Raw genomic sequence first — 6,000 nt, 5'->3', positions numbered from 1 at the left:
ACTAGGACGTGGCGATCTACCAATTGAGGTAGGAAGTTGTCCAGAGCTAAATGAATGGCTCTTAATTCCAGCATTGATGTGCTGAGATATCCAGGGTGGCTCCCAAAGGCCTCTGGCCCACATACCATTGAGCACCGCTCCCCAACCTCTCATGGAGGCATCTGTTGAGACCAATTGTCTCCGCAGAACAGGCCCCAGTCGAGATCCCTTCATGGTATTGCTTGGATCGTTCCACCAGAGGAGGGCTTTCAGAAGCCCTCTTGTGACAGGTACCTCGCACATCAAATCTGTCTGTTGACAGTGGCCAGACCTTAGCAGATACCTCTGCACTGGCCGCATAAAAAGGAGCCCCAGAGGGATTATCTGAGCAGCTGCGGCCATGAGACCTAGTAGCCTGAGACATGTTTTCCATTGAACTTTCTGGCCAGACTGAAAAAGGGAGAGACAGGCCACCAGAGCCTGATGGCGCTCCATTGTCAAAGTAACTTTCATGCTCAAAGAGTCCAGGTTCATCCCCAGAAACTGGGCTGTCTGAGAAGGAATGAGCTGGCTTTTCTCCCTGTTCAGTTGGAGTCCCAAAGACTGAATGTGATTGATGACCAGCTCCACGTGCTGCTGACATATCTTTTCTGACTGTGCACACATGAGCCAATCGTCCAAATAATTCAGTATTCTCACCCCTTGATGTCTGAGGGGAGCTAGTGCCGCGTCCATGCACTGTGTGAAGGTGCGAGGAGCAAGGGACAGGCCAAAAGGTAAAACGCAGAACTGAAAAACCCTGCCATTGAAGGCGAAACGAAGAAAACGCCTGTGTCCCTCCCAGATTGGAATTTGGAAGTAGGCGTCTTTCAGGTCTATGCATGCGAACCAGTCCCCTTGATGTATAGCCTGTTTCACTCTTGGAATGGTTAACATCTTGAACCTTAGAGGTTTTAAAAACTTGTTCAGACCTCTGAGATCCAAGATGGGTCGAAAAGTGCCATTTTTCTTTGGCACTAAAAAGTAACGGGAGCAGAACCCGGTCTGTGCTTCGTCCAACCTTAATTCCTGTATGGCTTCTTTCTCCAGAAGGGTTTTGATGAGTGACTGGATGTTGAGGACATTGTCAGAACTCTTGAAAGAGGTGATCTGGTTATAAACTGAAGCCGATAGCCCTGAGTCATTGTTGTGATGACCCAAGGATTGTTTGTGATGCCTTCCCAGGCTGCTACATGGACTGAAGGAGGGAGGAAGCACAGTGGGTTCTGGGAATCCTCAGGAACGAGAAGGAGGCTCATTCCCTGACCGTTTACGGGGAACTGCTGCTGACTGCATCTTGTATCTAGGCTGCCTACGACCTTGGTGTCGCCTAGTGCTGTCCATCTGAAGCCTCAGATCTCTTGCATCAACAGCTTCTCGCCTTCCAGATGATTTTTGGCCTTCATTATGAGTATAACGATACCTTGGCCAGTTTCCCTCAGAAGCTGCTGGAGTCTGCCTGAAATTGTGAAGAAATCCCCACATCTCCTTTGCGCAAGCACGAGCATCACGGGCTTGCTGCAACATCTCAATAGCACCAGGCCCAAACATTGCTGATGGTACCACCGGAAGCCCTAGCAAAGACGCAAAATCCGCTGGGGGCAGTCTGGACTGAGAGAGCCACAGATGCCGCCTTGCAGTCCACAACCGAGCCGTCGACCTTCCTACTGAGGTTGCTGGTCCTTTTGACACCCTCAACAATGTAGAAGAAACAAGCTGCAATTCAGCCAAAATCTCTTGGTTTACAGATACGAATTAAGCAAGCACGCAAAACAGACCCACAAGAGGAAAATAACAATGCAAGAGCACATCTGTGCACCTGTGAGCGCGCATTTGTACACCGCGAGTGCGCAGAACAGTATCTAGGAGCGGAAATGAATACTGGCGCAAGCCCCTGCTGCCTAGCGCGCACAACTGCATATGAGCGCTCACTCGAGTTGACTTTTGACACTTTGAGAGCGGGGCAATGACTTTTGTCTTCCCACCTGTGATTGGTCATTTGTTTAATCAGTTTCACTCTGGTTTAAACACACCAAAGTAACACATTTCTAAAAATGTAAGCCATTACCACTTTAGGAAAGAAATGTTACAAATCAGATATATTTCAGAGTAAAATGACTATGTACCAAAATATGTACCAAGTCTACCCATGAGACTTTTAACATTATTCAATTAATATCTTAATTTTAGATTATAAAATGCATGTCATCAAGCCATTACTACAGTAAATATTAATTGAGAGGTAAACATGTTAACCTATTGTTTACCTTATGCCAATATCTCAGAAAAGCACATGTAGGTTTACACTTACCCTACTACTTTTATATTAAATGGTGATAACATTGCTGCTTTAATATCATGCATTGTATGATCAATGTGCAAAATGTATGTAATTGTCAATCTTTTAGAAAGGCAGACCAGTGTAAGTATAGGTAAAGATGAGAACAATTTATTTTATGTTACTGCTGTTGTCAAATATTCTCTGCAAAGTAGGCCATTCCCAATTTATGGTATTAAGGACAATAATGCTTGCCATTGTGTTTTACCAGTTTTTTTCTCCGACACCTTGGGATTGTAGTTGATTGGGTTTTACATTTACATTTATTCATTTAGCAGACACTTTTATCCAAAGCGACTTACAATTGGGGACTTACAATTGGGTTTTACAAATGACCAATCACAGGTGGGAAGACAAAGTCATTGCCCCGCCCTTTAAGTGTCAAAAGTCAACTTGAGCGAGCGAGTGTTGAGTAGTCGTGCGAGCGCTCATATGCAGTCGTGCACGCTAGGCAGCAGGGGCTTGCGGCAGTATCCATTTCCGCTCCTAAAAACTGTTCTGCGCGCTCGCGGTGTACAAATGCGCGCTCGCGGGTGCACAGATGAGCTCTCGCGTTGTTATTTTCCTCTCGTGGGTCTGTTTTGCGCGCTTGCTTCATTCGCGTGCTCGTGGTTTTCGTGCACGCGACTTTTGACTCTATTTAAACGCCATAGGTTTGGAAGGATGTTCCCACTGAGCCACAACCTCTCTCTCAAAATCAGGTAAGAGGGGAGAGAAAAATGGCCTGGATTGTGAGGAAACACTGGCCACATCAAATCGAGATGGAGCAGTTGGTGCTTCAGAGACCAGTGGAAGCTTCAAATGCTCTCTCCATCAGATCTCTCAATGGATTGTCATGTGACTGAGGGGCCAGATCCTCTGACTCATCTTCTTCATCCCCTAGCTGATCAACACTTTGCTCAGACACAATCTCGGAAAAGAGAGAATAGTCTAGCGGGGCATTAACATCTAGCACGTCATTTAAAGCAGCAAAAGACTCATAGCCAGCTTCGGACATCTCCGAAGGTGGGAAGACAAAGTCATTGGTCAACCCCTACTCTAGTCCAGGGCTGATAACCCTGGACTAGAGTAGGGGTTATCATGTTGCACTGTTGTAGGTGCTGAAGTTGAACTCTCCAGGCGGGAAGCAAGATCTTTAACTTGTTGTGCTAAAGCAGCGACTGTAGCAGCCACATCTTGTTTGGCACGCTTTGGCTGTGGAGTGCTGGTGGAAGAACTCATGCGTTTGTGCTTAAACTGGCAACGTGCCTCCCTTGCATGAGCTGGGAGAATAAAGCAATTCATGCAACCTTCTGGCTGCTCACATTCTTCCAGGCATGCTCTATACCGAGACATGATTTACAGTCATGACTATCTTGTGGTGCTATAGAAGCCTGGCACTGAACACAGGTATGTCCACTTATTTTAGACATGTTCTAAATAAGTGTTCACTGATTTTTGCCACTTCACTCAGTGCTGCTACCGCCACATAGATAGATGGCGCTGTAGCGCCCTGGCGCGGAGAAGCAGCGAGTCAGCGCACCCAAACAAACACTGAATTATCTCTTGCCGTACTTCAGGATGTCTGGGAAAAACCGCGTTAGCACTAGCCGTGCAATACGATATCGTGCTCTGATGTTAACACGACTGACTTAACACTCACGTAAAGTCGCCCGCGTTAGCGATCTAGAACACTAGACGCAATACGGAACTACAGCTCGTGACCGCGTTAACACGCTGTTAATGGTGTAATACGGTATAGCTGCGAGATGGATGCATGAAGATCTCTATGCAAGCGAAAGTACTCCAGAAGAGGTGCAAAAGCAAGCTCTTCTTATCCTGGATGGATTGGAGGTTTCACACTGATGCCTGCAACAAACACAAATCTGTCAGGTAAGCAAACACTGAATGAATAGAAAATACGATAAGATTACCAGCAATTACTAGCCACATGCACCGTAACGCGTGGAATCAAAAGAGGAAGTAATGCGCTATGATCATCCCTTATATACACAGGTGAGTATGATCTGCGCATGGGCATAATGTCTTCCAGACAATCCACGTCACATGCCACGGGTGGTGTCATAATCCCCATATGTATGTATTCTGGTGGAGAGATAGTCTCGATACGATAGAGAACACTGCTTTAGGCTCCATCCACACGAAGCCGGTGCGTGCCCTATCCGATCTTTTTTTTTCCCTCGTTCTAAAAAAAAGTTCCGTACACACGAAACCACTGAAAACGGTGTAGTATATATGCCAGACCAGTATGGGGTGCTGTAATTCTGCCATAGATATACACTATACACGGAGAAGAAGACTTTGAGCATGCGCATAACCTTGCGCGCTGTATTCGTACTAAGAAGAAGAAGACGAAGATGTGAACAGTATCGCTTGTTGCTCATAACAGTTGCATAGAAGCAATAGATTTTGCTGTAATAAAGCTAGCAGGCTTAGTAGCAACACGAACACAATCTGGTAGTCCCCCAATATTGTTGTTGCTGTTACGTGTGACGAAGCCGACACGTGATGTGATGACATCATCGTTTCAGAAAATATACGGATTGGCTGTACACACGAAACCGCGAGGGTGTCGTTTTCAGATTTATCCACTTTGGGACCCGGTTTCAAAAAATAGCGGATTCAGTCTCCTAAAACGCCGGATCCGTGTGGATGACACGCCAATACGATAAAAAATGTATGCGTATACAGCGAAACGCGTCTCCGTGTGGACAGGCCCTTAGTGGTAGAAGTAATAGTTCTATCATGTTTTTTACTCAAGGAGTTGGCAGCTAAAGCGAAATGAAGATCTGAGATGTCATTGTTCTGCTGCAGAATTCCATTGCCATCAAGATTGATTCCATGTCAATCAAAAGCATGATTGCAAAAATGAGTGGGTCCTGGCATGTGTTGTCCAACTACAATAGAGTTTGGAATGCCTATAAATGCCAATCCCAATGCATATTTTCCATTATCTGCATAGCTATTAAAATTACCAACAGTTACGACTAAGACTTTATCTGCAGCCAATACTAACTCATGAAATTCTTTGATAAAGTCTGTATGATGCTCTGGTGGGCTGTATACAAATGTCAAAAGAGATTTATCACTTGCACTCAATGATGTTACACCTCTCCCTTTGCCTTTTAGTAGTCATGGCTTAATGGTTAGAGAGTTGGACTTGTAACCCCCAAGGTCACAGGTTCAAGTCTTGTTACTGGCAGGGATTGTAGGCGTTGCGAGTGAATGACCAGTGCTAATATCTACCTTCAATTCCATGACTGAGGTGAGACCTTTGAGCAAGGCACAGAACCCCCAACTGCTACCCAGCCACTGAAGCAAAAATGGTTGTCCACTGCTCTGGGTGTGTTCACTACTCACTGCTTTGCATGTGCACTTGGATGGGTGCAAGGTTATATTCGTAAACTAAAACTAAGATGAAAACAATTGGTCAAAAAACATTTTCGGAAAACTTGAAATAAAATAAAATGACAAAATTAATAAAAAACTAAATGAAACTAACAACTTTTATTGAAAAACGAACTAATTAATAAAAATAAAATAATAATTATCAAAAAAATAATAATAATAATTTTTTTAATCATTAAGTTCTCACCCCATTGCGGAAAAATAATAAAGACTGCAACCTGAAGAAGCACCCGCAT

Source organism: Garra rufa, chromosome 18 (genome assembly GCF_049309525.1).
Source record: "Garra rufa chromosome 18, GarRuf1.0, whole genome shotgun sequence".
In the NCBI taxonomy this organism is placed as follows: Eukaryota; Metazoa; Chordata; class Actinopteri; order Cypriniformes; family Cyprinidae; genus Garra; species Garra rufa.
The sequence above is the reverse complement of the archived record's forward strand: the minus strand, read 5'-3'. Positions refer to the sequence as shown.